General features: G+C 51.1%; 1 long non-coding RNA gene across 1 annotated transcript; it reads right to left on the reverse strand.

Annotated features, from left to right (window-relative positions):
- Positions 1-7,297: 7,297 nt before the first annotated feature.
- On the reverse strand, positions 7,298-8,084 carry LOC129060155 (uncharacterized). Its single transcript, XR_008526603.2, has 3 exons — positions 7,881-8,084; positions 7,616-7,746; positions 7,298-7,460 (listed from the first exon to the last, which is right to left on the reverse strand). It is a non-coding gene; the product is annotated as an uncharacterized LOC129060155 (long non-coding RNA).
- Positions 8,085-14,489: the final 6,405 nt, after the last annotated feature.

Here is a 14,489-nt window from a genome sequence, read left to right on the forward strand (position 1 = left end):
GCATGACACAGGGCAGGAGAGGGGACAGACCCCTTCAGTGGGACAGTGAAGGTCACTGCTGGTCTTACCAGCCAAAAGCAGACTGCCTATGAACAGAGGTGGAGAAAGAGGCTCTTGGTAGATCAGTAGCTGCATGCCAGCTACCAGGGAATGTGTTAGTTTGCTTAAACAGAGAAACCATATCTGGTATAGCAGATGCGACTGTAGCCAGTACCTGGTTAAGTTTATAAAAATCCACCACCATTTTCCAAGAGTCTGTCTCTGCACAAGCCAAACGGAAGAGTTGAATGGAGGTGTGGTGGGAATCACCATGCCTGCATGCTTCAGGCCTTTGATGGTGGCACTAATCTCTGCAGTCCCTTCAGGGATGTGGTGTTGCTTCTGACTTGCTTTTTTCCTTTCACCAATACTTTGAGAAATAAGTTAGCGAGGGGAATTTTTGAAGGACGATCCCTTCTGATGATCACTTCTGTGATCTCTTCTCTACAGACCAGACCTCACAGTGGAAACTGCAGCCACTCCACGAGAAAACCTGAATGCAACAGGAGTCATTGGATCCCAGGGTGGCAAGAGACAAGGGGAGGACCCAACTGCTAGAGGCATGGTGGGCAGAGTTGGCGTGATGAATAGCAGAGTCAAACGAGCAACCAGAACTGTCTGACTGAAGCAGACCTATGGCATTGTTGAGGTAATTATGGCATTTTTGGAAATGAAATAGGAAACCTATTGAATTCTTACTTGATCTGTATAAGCAGAAAACTTTAGGTCAAATGAACAAAGGTCTAACTTGAATCAAAAATGGAGAATCATGGCTCCTCAATTAACTTTCAGACTTGAGCCAATTTACAGACCTAGAACCCCCAGATGAAGACGAAGCCACATCCCCTTAAAGAAGTACCCCAGTAACATGCCAAAAATTTATACTGCTAATCTTTCTCCCAGTCGTCCCCCAAAGAGACCTATGGTTTTCTTCCAAGGTAACTGTGCATTGGTGAAAAGGAAATAATTAAACCTTTCAGGGACTACTAGACATGGCTCTGAACAGACACTAATTCCAGGAGAACTTAGATGTCACTGGGGTCACTGATACTTTGAGAAATAAATTTGTGAGGAACGTTTTCTGAACCCTCCATGTGTGGGTGAGTAGATCTTAAATGACGAATCCACTGTAATATACCAATATCTCTAATCTTTTGGATCTCTTCCTCTATGTTAGACCAAGGCAGGCCTGAGAGTTTCACTTCACTCACTGACAACTAACCCCACATACTGTGAGGGCCCTTTGTCACTTGCCAAACTCCAGCATTAAATGCAGAACCTCTGCTTACTGAGCCCATATCAATAAATTGTGGCTGGTCCAACTTTACGTTCCTCCACAATTATCCCATACCCTTAATATCCATTTTCACAGTGCTCCCTGGATTTCAGTCTGTGCAAATTAGAAAACCTATGTAGTTCTCTTGGAGAGTAGTGCACTGTTTCATGGGGCATGCTTTGAATCTCACCTTTGGGGGTCTGCTGGGACTTGAGTCTGGTGATTGCTTCAGAAGTGAAACAAAGACGGGGGGTGATGGTGGTGGCCCCTGAGAAGTCAGTATTGTCTTGCATGGCAACTGCCTCAGGAAAAGCCACCACCACGTCCTTGGGCAAAGAAAGGTTAAGCCCCTCAGACAGACGTAGAATGGCTGATGCCACTGAGGGTGGAGAGGCCATTTCCACTGGGGGTGGGAAGGCCATGTTTGTTGGCAAAAAGACTCATCAGAATTTAGGAGATCAATGTTCCCAGCTTTACCAGGGTCTTCCCACATATCCTCGTTCTAGCTTACAGGATTCCATTCTTTCCCATTCAATGACTTCATTTTAACAGTAGACATCCTAAGAGGCTGACAGTTCAACTTGGGCTGTAATTCATCCAGTTACAGGATGAAATTCTGGGTTTGATTTTCAGTGATCTGAACCCTGTAGCTACAGGAGATGAATGTCTCCTTTAGGGCGCATATAGAAGCTTCAGATTATTTATCTGGGGCTTGAGTTGGGAATTTGAATCCTTGAGCTCATTCTTTTCTTTCCCCATTTTGTCCAGTGACATTAGAAGCAACCAGCCAATCTCACTCTATTTGTTCATTTTCCAAACATGTTTGAAAGTATCATATTCACTGTTAACCAGATCCTTGCTTCTTATCAGTGCTTGACTAGGAGGTTCCAGTGGAGATATTTTGCATGTCTTTATTTCCAAACCATGCCATGGACTGCCAGTGCTCTCTTTACCACTGGAAAATAGAATAGAATCATTAGCATCTCTAACTCTAATAAGATTAGAGAGCCAATTCTAGAAATATCAGAACCAATTCAGAAAACTCAGTCTTAAAATTCTCTTTCATATATATATGGAATTGGCTCATAAAATTCTGAAGGCTGAGAAGTTCCAAATCTGCAGTGGGCAAGCTGGAGGCCCTGGAGAACTGAACCCAGATCTTCCACCACTGCTGCCACATACTGGCCCAGGCCTCCGTCACTTCTTTTCTGGAATGCTCTGCCATCCTCCTTCCACCGTTGCTCATGTTCCACATCCCCCTCCCAATTTATTATCTTCCTAGCAGAGGGAGTTCTGATTTAAAAACACAAGTCAGACAATAACACTCCCTTGTTAAACAGTTCAGTGATTTCCAGTAATATTCGACTGAAATCCAAATTTCTCAGCATGGCCTTCGAGGCACTGCACGCCCTGCACCCTGGTCACTTGACCTCACTCCTCCTATCACCACCCCCTTGGGGCCCATTCCAGCATCAAGAGTCACCTGACCACCCTGTCCACACAGCAGGCAGCCTCAGAGCTGTTGCACATGCTGCCCCTTAGCCTGAAGGCACTTTCCCCGATATCCAAATGGCTTGTTCCTTCTCTGTCTTCCTGAAGTCTCCACATAGCTGTCAACTTCCAAGTGAAACCTTCTCCTCTTCCTTGTTTGGGTGACAATGGCCTTGCCTCCTGCTTCCCCTGCCACCCGATGGTTCCACATGCTCTGTGTCCCTAGAACGTAAGCTCCAGGGAGGGGGTGTTCTGTCTGCTTGTTGACCATGACACAGCCAGTCCTGACTCAATTAATATTTGTTGAGTCAATAAAAGAGCACATAAAGCAAAGTAAAATTCAACATGGTTTTGAGCAGCAGAAAAAGTATAAAGAAAGAATATCCACTTAACCAGCAGAAATGCTTTCCTTTAAGCAGTCTAGTTTGAGCAGTCTCAAGCTACTTAATTATGCAGGGAAATAATTTTATAAAAGGATAAAATATAAATGACATTTTTAGTGTTTAAAATCAGCATAAGGAACATTTTAGAGTCATTGCACAGGAAGGAAAGGGACAGCTACATGGTGACAGCTACATGCTTTAATAATCTAGAAGGAAGGCTCTGACAGAGCTGTGAGGTGGGAAGAAAGGGAGGAGAGTGGGGAGTGCAGGTTGGCTCATTTCCTTTTGTTATAATGCAGGGAAGCAATAGGCATAGTCTACAGGTGAGGCCTCGAACAAAGCCATGATCAGATTTGAGAAGTGCTAAGAAGGGGGCGGTGACAGGCAATGAAAATGTTAAACTCCTGAACTTTCACATCAGTGGATAACTGCATAAAGTTGATACATCCAAAGGCAGAAGGATTCATTCCCTGTAGAGGGCAATTTAGCACTGTGTGTTGAAGGAACAGGTGCACAGGTGCACAGATACAACCTTCGCCTGTGAACCCCTGCCCTGCAATGCCCTTGCCCTATCCTATGTCCTTGCAAACACATGCAATGATGTGCAAACAGCACCTGGAGCAGCTCAGATTCCAACAACGAGGGGCTGGTGGGAAAATCTGTAGCCCACAGGGCATGGAATGCTACGGAGTTTACAAAAGGAGCAGCGTCTCCAGGTGCCCAGATGGAAAGTTTTCTAAAATCAGCTGCTAAGTGAAAAAGCAAGGTCCTAAACAGTGTCTACATTGTGCTATCTTTAGTGTCAAAAAAAAAGGCTGAAAGGGCTAGGCATGGTGGCTTACGCCTGTAATCCCAGCACTTTGGGAGGCTGAGGCCAGTGGATCACCTGTGGTCAGGAGTTTGCGGCCAGCCTGACCAACATGGAGAAACCCCGTCTCTACTAAAAATACAAAATTAGCTGGGCCTGGTGGCATGCGCTTGTAATCCCAGCTACTCCGGAGGCTGAGGCAGGAGAATCGCTTGCACCTGGGAGGCGGAGGTTGTGGTGAGCCGATTATTGCCTCGTTGCACTCCAGCCTGGGTAACAATAGCGAGACTCGGTCTCAAAAAAAAAAAAAAAAAAAGGCTGAAAATAGGAAGGTCTATCTTTATTTTCTTTTGTGTGCATAAACTCCCAAAGGACACATGTAGGACCGTGAGATGGGACTGCCTCTGGGAGTGGGAAAGGGGCAGACAGGTACACAGGGGAAGGAGTCACTGGATAGCTTTGAATAATCTTTGGTTTTTAAACTGTGTTGATGTATTATCTATGAAAACAATTAGAAATCAGTGGGCCTGTATATTAGTGGTATCTGTGCATTATTCTGAATTATGGAAGTGGTCAGAAGAAGAGCTGAAAGCCAGAAACAAAAGGCGTTATAACCAGGCAGTGGAGCAGTGGGAGGGACTCAAAAGACGGAAAACCTTCGCTTTCTGTTGCATGACCCTTTGCACTGGCTGAGATTTTTCTGCACCCATGTTTGTGATTACTTTAATAAGTTTAAAACATTAGAGTTGCTAAAAAACGGGGGTATCCGATACGTGATGTTTTCTGTGATGTATAACCTGTTCCTTGTGACCCACAAAACTCCCCTGAAGGATCTGCTGTGCACTAAAGCCTCACGTCTGTGGCTGTCAGAGAGACATCAAGAAGGTACCAGCACAGCTGCAGGACGAGGGATGGCCAATGAGAGCTGCGCAGAGCTGGTGTCAGGCTCAGAGGTGAAGCTGGGGGGCTCCCAGCAGGAGGCAGAGAGTCTCGGGGCACCCCGGGCTTCCCCAGGGCTCAGGTGGGGGATCAGTTATGGGAATCTAGGCCTCCGGGGCGAATGGCCCAGGAGTGGCGGGAAGGTCCACAGCTTCTCTGAGATTCTTCAGGAGGTGGAGGGAGTCCTCACTTCACTCCCTGAGACCAAGGTCAGTGTGGGAACTAAGTTTGCTCACAGAGTGAATCAGACCGGAATTAAGTGCTACATTTTTGGTTTTATACAATAGAAAAATTGTTCCTTATTTCCTTCAAAGAAAACAAATTTGTGGCTGACTACTTAGCAGAGCTTGTCCCGTCGCCGTCCCGAGGCTGTTTGCCCTTGGGAAGGAGGGGCGGCCCGTCCCTGGCCCTGCAGGCGTCCGCACAGCCAGATGGTCACCCACACGTTTCCTCAGGCGTGGAATCCAAACACCAGACGTGCACGGAGCCTGGTGAAAGGAAGGCTGTTCTCAGGCCCGCGGTGCATGGCCTGCCAGGGCGGGGGCAGTGGGGAGCTCTTAGCCGCCGGCCCTTCATGGCTGGGTCTGTCTCTAGGTGTTCCTTCATGAGCCCCTCACCATTCCCTGCATACCCGGTCCAGCAGCTCTGCACCGTGGGCAGGAGGGGACCTGGTTCTAGAAGACCTTCCATCGTGCTGAACCCCAGGCCCTGGGCGAGCTCACCACCTCCCGGCCCCCATCTCCTTCCCTGGAGTGGCCGGAGCCAGGAAGTTCCACCAGTAGGTCCCCTGCCCGCTGCTGGGAGGCAGTTAGGCCTGTGGCCGCTGGAGTCAGAGGGCTGAGTCTGGCCTCTCCACGTGAGCCAGGCATGCATTTTCTCATCCCCAAAGCGGTAACGATGTTATCGACCTCACAGTCATTATTTTATTTTATTTTTTGATGAAGTTTCGATGTAAGGAAAATGCTCAAAGCAGTTGCTGGCACACACACAGTGAGTGAGCTGCCGGAAACAGCCATGGCAACAGATGCGCTCATGATGGGTCTGAGCATGTGGCCCTGCTTTGGGGCTGGACGAGCGTGATTCACCCGCTTCCGCCGGCCTGCAACAGGTCTCCTTTCACAGACAAGGGGGTCAAGACGGGGCGGGAAGGTGATGTCCTCCCCACAGAACATGCACATCACAAAGCCATGGGTGGCCAAGGCAGTCGGCTCCAGGGAAAGGCAGGCAACATGACTGTGGACAGAGGACAAGGTCTGAGGTGGGGAGCAGCGGCCGGTCTTGGGTTGAAGTGTGGACAAGGAGCACCTCTGCGTCGCTCCAGGTCACCGGGCAGCGGCCCGCTTCAGGCTGGAGAACTCATGTCTGCCTGTGGAAAGTGACTGTGGCCCTAGATAGCTCAGGGCTGTGAGCGGGGCCTGGCTTGCTCCCCCAAAATGCCACCTCTGTAGATCAAATCTCGAAGCTGATGTAAAACACGGTATCCATCAGACCATCCTTTCCAGTTATTGTTGTAAAATATAATTACTGTTTTTCCCGATTTCGGAGGAAAACTGCATTCCTCTATTCTCACATGGGAAGGGTGAGATCAGAATCTTTGTGTAGAGAAGAAACTGGAGAAGCTGTAGTGGAGGGACATTCTTGGCACCCAGCTGAGAACCGTGGCACCGTGCAGGTGGATGAGGACCTTGAGGGGCACCGCGGCATCCGTACAGATGGATTAGGACAGTGAGGGGCACCGTGGCGTCGTGCAGGTGACCTGGGACAGTAAGGGGCACCGTGGCATCTCTGCAAGGGACCTGGGACAGCGAGGGGGCACTGCAGCATGTGTACAGGTGACCCGGGACAGCGAGGGGCACTGTGGCATCCGTGAAGGTGAATTGGGTCAGTAAGAGGCGCCATGGCGTCTGTGCAGGTAAATTGGGACAGCAAGGGGCATCGTGGCATCCGTGCAGGTGAACCAGGACAGCAAGGGGGTACTGCAGCATCTGTGCAGGTGACCCAGGACAGTGAGGGGGTACTGTAGCATCTGTGCAGGTGACCCAGGACAGTGAGGGGCACCGTGGCGTCTGTGCAGGTAAGTTGGGACTGGAGGGGCACCGTGGCGTCCGTGCACGTGACCTGGGATACACGCCCACAGGAAAAGGTCTGTTCCGGGCACGCCTACAGGGCAGGCCAGGGGACCTGTCTGTCCTCCCTGCGACGAGGGTCTTGATTTCCTAGGGTTTTCTGGGTCTCTGTTTTAGGTGTCTCTCCTGATTGTACCTGAAAGTTTTCTTTTAAATCCAGAAACTATTAATCACTGAATGATTCACTGAGAAGTACTGAACCATAATTATGGAATGAATCATATGCAACTTAATAACGATTTAACTCAAATATTTATAAAAATGTGCTCATAGCGACAGTGTGGTTCTGATATTTAGCCAGGCGGGTGAAGAGAAATGTCCCTGCTTTGACCTCGGCTGGGTCGTCCGTCCTGCCTGGCTCCAAGCTCTGTTCCAGGGAAGAGCTCTGAATCCTCTGCCTGTAAAGTGAATAATTCACCGCCAGGCTCTGGAAGCCGAGCCGGGGAAGAGGCCGGGCTTTGGCTCACATCCCTCCTGGTCTCACACGACCTCCCTGCCCCGTGGCGGCCGGCGTCCCTGTCCACCCTCGCTCTGACCATTCCCATCCACTCACCTCCAGATGCCGCTGAGGCCTAGGTGTGGCGCGAGGGGGGCATCCAGGCAGAGCCTCACCGGCACTCCCAGGCTTAGCCGGCCCTTCACACATGCCGGAGGTGGCTGTGTCTCCAGGTCTTGAGCTTAAGCCTGGAAAAATTTTCTACCGCAAGTCAGATCGGGGCTCAGCTTCCCCCGCCGCAGGCTCAGAACCCCCTCTGCTTTCCAAAAAGTCTGTGGGTGTCATTTTCTCTTCTGTCACCCACATCCTGGTAGGCACATACCTTAAAAAATTCCCTTGACTTGAATAGGCCTTTTTTAGAGAGGAAATGTAGACTTTGGTTTAATCCACAATCTTGGCCCTCCATTTTCTTATGGTTTAAGTGAGTGTGGCGGGCTCTGCCGGAGCGTGTACACTAATGTGATGGATTCCACAGGAGTGTGTATGCGGGCGTGGCGGGCTCTGGGGGAACATGTACGCAGGCGTCAGGGGCTAATGTGCATATGGGAGTTGGGGGGCCCTGCGGGAGCGTGTACGCGGGCGGGGCGCCCTGCGGGAGCGTGTGCGCAGGGCGGTGGGGGTGGGGGGGGCGGGTAGGGGCCCTGCGGGAGCGTGTACGCGGGGGTGCCGGGCTCTGTGGGAGCATCTACGTGAGCGTGGCGGGCCCTGCGGGAGCGTGTACGCGGGGTTGGCGGGCTCTGCGGGAGCGTGTACGTGAGCGTGGCGGGCCCTGCGGGAGCGTGTACGTGAGCGTGGCGGGCCCTGCGGGAGCGTGTACGTGAGCGTGGCGGGCCCTGCGGGAGCGTGTACGCGGGGGTGGCGTGCTCTGCGGGAGCGTGTACGTGAGCGTGGCGGGCCCTGCGGGAGCGAGTACGCAGGTGTGGGGTTTTGGGGGGCTTTGCGGGAGAGGCGCCAGAGACACTGCCAGGTCTCTGGTGAAGGGAGATGACCGCTTTAGCCAGAAAAATAGACTGGACATGCAAGAAACAACACGAAAAACATGGCGTAACAGCTCGGCCATGAGCGCAGATGGGGGCGTTGGGGAGAGGAACTGCTTGCGGTGGACCCGCTCTCCAGGGAGTCCTCCTTCCGGCTGCGGAGGCCTGAGCCGGGGCTGGAGGAGGATTGCGCTCTGCTTGTCCAGCAGGAGGGAGGCCGTTCTCCTCAGGCAGATAAAGAGAGGTCAGCTGCCAGGTTTTCAGCCTGGGAAGTTTCCTTTTTAACATTTTTAATTGTGGTAAAAATCACATCATATAAAATAATAGGAAATTTCCCACCTTCACCATTTGTAAGTGTCCAGGTCAGTAGTGTTAAGTCCATTTACATCATTGTGAATATTTTGCTTTTCTTAACACAAGAGGTTTGTAGAGAGGAGCTGCTACGGCAGCTTTTTCTTTCTTTCTTTCTTTTTTTTTTTTTTTAAACTTTGCTAACCGTGGTCCTAGACTGAGAAATCCTAGGCCTGGGTAGTGGCCCCGGTCTGGCAGGGATCAGCTGTGCCGGGCAGGTGAAACCATGCTCCTCTCTCTGTCTGCTCCCGTCCACGGGGTTCCACACACCCCTCCTCTTTCAGAAACACCGCGGGGTCTGTCCCACAGACATCAGGGAGCCCAGGGTACAAAACTCCCTCCCTTCTTCAGGTGGCCTCTTCCTCCCTAATCTGCAGCGGGCTCCTTCCAAGCGTCTTTATGTGCAGGTTGGGAGAAGGAAAGAGATGGATGAATTCTTGACCACCCTGCAGAAGTTTTCTGAGAACTGACTTCTTGGGGTCAGAAATGCCCAAGCTCCGGTCTGTGTGCCTCAACGGCCACCGAAGCTGCTTCTGGGGAAAGTCTGCCTTACTTGACTCTGTAAACCAGGTCCTTTAAAATGTCCCGCGCTCATTTTTACCAGCGCTGAATAAGACCTGTGAGGCATTTTCACCCTTGTAAAATCAACTGGACTTACGGTCTTGAAGATGTTTGGGGGAAAATGATGAATCTGTAGCCCTTTGATGGTTATAGAAAAAGATCATGTCCGCAAATAAACCAGGCCAGTCTTAGGAATAACCCAGACATTCTTCAGAAGCATATGAAATCTAAATAATTTGGCTGTACCACTTAAAAATTATGTTGTAGAGCAGAGACTGTTTTTTAAATACCCTCTCCCATGACTCAAAAATAAAACACAATTTTGTTCAGTCTTAAACAGTCACACAAAATCACCTTTCTGGGACAAAAAACACCAAAACAAAACACAAGACTAAATAGTTTCAGCCAAAAAGTTTTCAGAAAGTTATGAATCACTGAATATAGGATTATAATGAGAGTCTGTGAGTAAACCTAACTAAAGCGCAGATTCTATTTTGTACGTGGGAAGTCACACACACAAAGAGAGAATAGAGATATTATGGACCCACTGTGTAGGGCTCTGTTTATCTTGGCATGTCCGCATTGTACTCCTGGTGTTGCTAATTCACGTCTGTTCCTTAAAGACCCGGCTCAAAATTCAGCTGCTTCAAAAGCCTCCCCTGATTAATCAACCTCGCTCAAATCTATTCATCCCCCTACACACCCTAAGTGATATGTTTCTTTTTTTTCTTTACTATATCACTCACAGTTGCTGACATATTGTCATGTAAACGTTTTCTTGTGTGTTCACAAGAAGTTGGAACTTTAATCATTCTCAGGCTCCTCTTTAATTTCTTCCATGCGTTTCCCACCATAACCTGACGGCTCTGCCTACAGCAAGTACTTAACGGAGTCACGTGGCAGCATGGAGACGGGGGGGTCACCCCACGACTTTCGGAGCAGCTGTGGTCTTTCCACTGAGAAGTAAAGTTTGCATCTGGTCCACACCACTGTGCTCTGAATATCAGAAATGGGAGGCGGTGCCCAGTGCTTCCAGTGAGGCAAGAACAAGTCACAGCAGCACAACATCTGCAGCTGAAGAGGGGATCAGCCTTTTCCAGAACATTCCCCTCCTGAGCCAAGGGGACGGTGTAGTGGAAACCAGGCTCACTTCTCCCTGAGGTAGGAAGGGGTGATGAGGGTGGAGGGCTGGGAGGTGCCGGGTGATCACCCAAAGAAAGGTCTCAAGGTCAGGGAATCCTGGAGCAGGGTGCTCCCTCTTCAGAGTGTGGGATTTTAAAAGCCCAAAGGAGAACTTAGACCCAAGGTGGGAGCTCCAGCTTGCGCTTCCTGTCTTGATGGTCTTGCCTTTCCCTTTGGATGGGGTGGCGCACCTTGTGGTCTGTGCTCAGAAAGGGTTAAGTCTCGCCCCCAGCCCCGGGATCTGTCAGCCTTGGCTCTGAAGCTTCCTGTGGGGAGACTGCCACCCTGGAGCGGACCAGAGCCTGGCGCCCCAAGAGAGATGGCACAGACTCCCTAGAGGGATGGCGCGTGGTCACCAGGGATGGAAAGGAATCGGCCTTTACTGAGCAGTGACCATGTGCTGGGCCAGGGGCAGCGATCACATCTCAGCTCCATGTCGCCGCTTCAAGACAGGTGCGATGGTCTCTGTTTTATGGAAAAGGAAACTGAGTCTCTGTGGGCCTGGTCCTAACCCAGTCACTCGCAAGCATTCATGCCTGCGTGAAGTGTGTCTGGCTTCATGCTGCCCCGCCAAGTGGCCTCAGAGAGAGGGGACCCACAACTGGAGGCTGGGACCCCACGTGGACTTCCCGTCCCAGCTTGGCACCTGCACACCATGCCCATGGGCGCTCTTGCCACAGATGCAGGAGGACAGAGGACGGGGAGCGCAGCTGGTGGACCCAGCTCTGAGATGCTGGGGCTCACACATGCTGGGCAGGCCTCTCAGAACACACAGCCCACATGCCTGCCTGCCTGCCTGCCCAGCCACGGCCCCCGCACCAACAGAGCACCCCCAGACACCCTGCTCACACCTTGGAACCATTCCTGGACCCCCTGGACATTTCTGGCAGACCCCCAGGCAGCGATGCCACACGCATCCTGCTCTGGAATTCCATTATGAGCTCCCAGTGAAGACCAAGTACACCTTTGTAATAAAAATACCACCCTTTGTTGGCACACGAACTCTTCATTAGATATTTATCAAATGTTTAAAAAGTTGGCCCAGGACCACACATGCTTTACCACGAGGCTCCTTGATAGCTAAAGGAAAGCAAGGCCATCCAAGGTGGAGCCTGGGGTGCCTCTATCCAAGCCCTCATCTTGCAGACAGGCGGCTCGCCTGGGCTCACCTGTGAGCCCACACGCAGTGCCACCTGCGGCGTTTGCGCAGAGCCTCTGCGGCCGCCGGGAAATCACACAGCCCTCGGCGGGTCCGCAGTGGATCAACACAGACACGGCTGCACCTGAGATTCAGAAGAACGGGCAGACGGTGCCTTCCTGCATGTGTAAGAGGAATTCATGGGGCGAATAACCCAACAGAGGTAAACATTAGGGGCTGAAGTGACTTAAGCATATTAAAATGTAGTTTTTCTATTTAAGCTGGTTTCTCCAACTGCCTCCATCACCCTAGCCATCTATCTGTAGACAAAGAGAGGTGTTACTGAATGCCCAGGAGTGATTTAGCATTTAGTTTTGAAGGGTGCCATGAAAACAAAGAGATGCGGAGTGTTGCCAAAGACTCGGGCCGTTTGCCCTGAAGCCTGCGCTGGAGCTCCACTTCTCAGCTCCTGGCCTGGCTGAGTGTGGGCCTCGGGCACTCCTGGTGTTCCAGGGAACTGTGGAGGCTGATGGGAAGGAAGCTGCTTATTGGCATCATCTAGGATTCACTGAAGAGAGCCTCATGTCACAACCTCTGGCTGTTACTAGCTGCGCTGGGTGTTGAAAGGACACAGGCAGGGGGCGCCCCGGGGCAGCCAGGGGCCTTGTGGCATAGTCTTCCCCTTGAAGAAGCAAAGGAGAGCATCAGATCACTCTAAAACCCTAGTGCAAACACACGGGCTGCCGCAGTGTAGACAGCCAGACTGTGCTGGCCTGAGGCCAGGCCTGTGGCTTGCTGCCGCCACCGGGCTCAGCTGTGTGGACACAGCAAGCTCTCAGTATACAATCGGCTCTCATGAATCCTGTCTTTCTCATCCTAAATGCCCATCAGTTTTGTAAAGCAACCTTACTTGAAGTCATGTCAAAAGCTGTGCATGTCCCAGGTGGGCTGAAGAAGAGGCAAATTCTCCATTTGTTGATGAAAGGTAAAATTGTCCACCTGGCACGTGCTGCCTGGCTGACCAAGAGTGAAGAAATGTTTTTTTCTGGCTTTTTTTCTAAATGCATTTGCTATGCTAGGCTGAAACAGAAATGCTATTCACATCTGGTGGAGCAGACCTTATTTCCACTCTCTGGACATGCTCCGAAGCGCAGGCTGAAGTAGATCAAGTCCCCAGGGAGCTCAAGCCTGATTCCAAGGAGATTGCCAATATTTTAGGAGGGAGTAAACATCTTCTGAAGTTTTTTGTTGTCTAAAGCCAAAAAATGCACTTGCGCCTCCTGAGAGGACACAGAGGAAGAGTGGGGGAGAGGGGACAAAGGAGCAGAGACGGACAGCAAATTCATGCGGAGGAGGGAAGGTGGGGGATGCCAGGCCCCTCTGGGTGAGTCGAAGATCTCCACCAGAGGCTCATTTCAAAGGGGAAGGCGGCACCTTCATTTTCAAAAGAGGCACCGCTCCTGGCTTCTTGTGAGTTCCACTTCTGCCCTGGTTAGAGGAGGAGGGTTTCCTGGAGGGTCGTGGCCGAGGCTCTCCAGCCTGTGTGGATGAATGCGCTCGCAGATCTCATCTCTCCGCTGCTCCCTCCCCAGCCTGATGTCCAGCCCTGCCCTTGCACTCTGGTCTCATACGCTGTTGCTCACCTGGCATCTCAAATGACAGTTGCCCAAAACATAATTCCAGCTTCTCCTTCCAGATTTGTTTCATCTCCATTTTGTCTCAGTAAAGGACAGCCCCACCCACTCAGCCACCTAAGCCAGAACCCCATGTGCCATACACCAGTTCTCCTTCTCACTTGTCTGCTTAATTAAATCCTCGGCGACCCTTGCCAGCAGCACCTTGGAGGCTCTCTCAGGTGTGTCCACTTGCCTTTCTTTCTCTCCTGCTGGGTCTTCACCCACGCAATCACCAGATCGTGCCTGGAAGACAAATACATGCACCTCCCTAGTTGACTCCTGCCTGGGCCCCCAAGGACCCAGCACCTGGGGTGAGCCTGTAACTCAGAGCAGAGCTGAGGGTGGCCATGCTGCACAGAGCTCGCGTGCACCCTCCCTGCCCAGGCTCCCCAGGGCCTGGGCTGGCTGTTCTCCCTCCACTCCCCCGTCCCACTGCCCTCCTCCAGGCCTGTCACAGTCAGCTGTGCTGGAGGTGGGTGAGCATAAATCTTTAGCAATGGCTTTCTGGGGAAAAAAAGGCCTGAGGTTTGTAGCATTCACAAATTCCTGTACTCATACTCCCCTCCGGACTGATTTCAAGCTAACCACTGGCTAACGAAATTCCTGCAAATGTAACTGTCAGCTCTTGGAAGCCGGGATGGCAGCTTTGGCATCTCGTCACTGACTGTGCTTTCCTTAGAGGATGGTGAAGGAGATCCTCAACAGGGTGGGTGCAAAGGAGCTCACCAGGCCAGTGCTGCAAAGTCAGATTCGGGCCTTTGTCTCTTAACACGTATGCAACATTGATGATGATCGAAAGAGAAAAAATTGAACACAAAGATTTGCCTGGGTAAAAATCATATGGCGTTCCAGAAAGAAGTGAATTTTGCCCCATTTTTAGCTGCATTTTCTCTCCCTTAGAGCAAACTTCCCAACTCAGGGGCAGACAGAGGGGTAGAACGGGGTCAGGGGACATATCCCTCCACCATCAGATGAAGGCTATCGTTTTATTCACAGCAGATCGCTTCTCAGCCTTTTGGCTAAGATCGAGTGTGTCTTATTCACAG

Source organism: Pongo abelii, chromosome 5 (genome assembly GCF_028885655.2).
Source record: "Pongo abelii isolate AG06213 chromosome 5, NHGRI_mPonAbe1-v2.0_pri, whole genome shotgun sequence".
NCBI classification, from domain to species: domain Eukaryota; kingdom Metazoa; phylum Chordata; class Mammalia; order Primates; family Hominidae; genus Pongo; species Pongo abelii.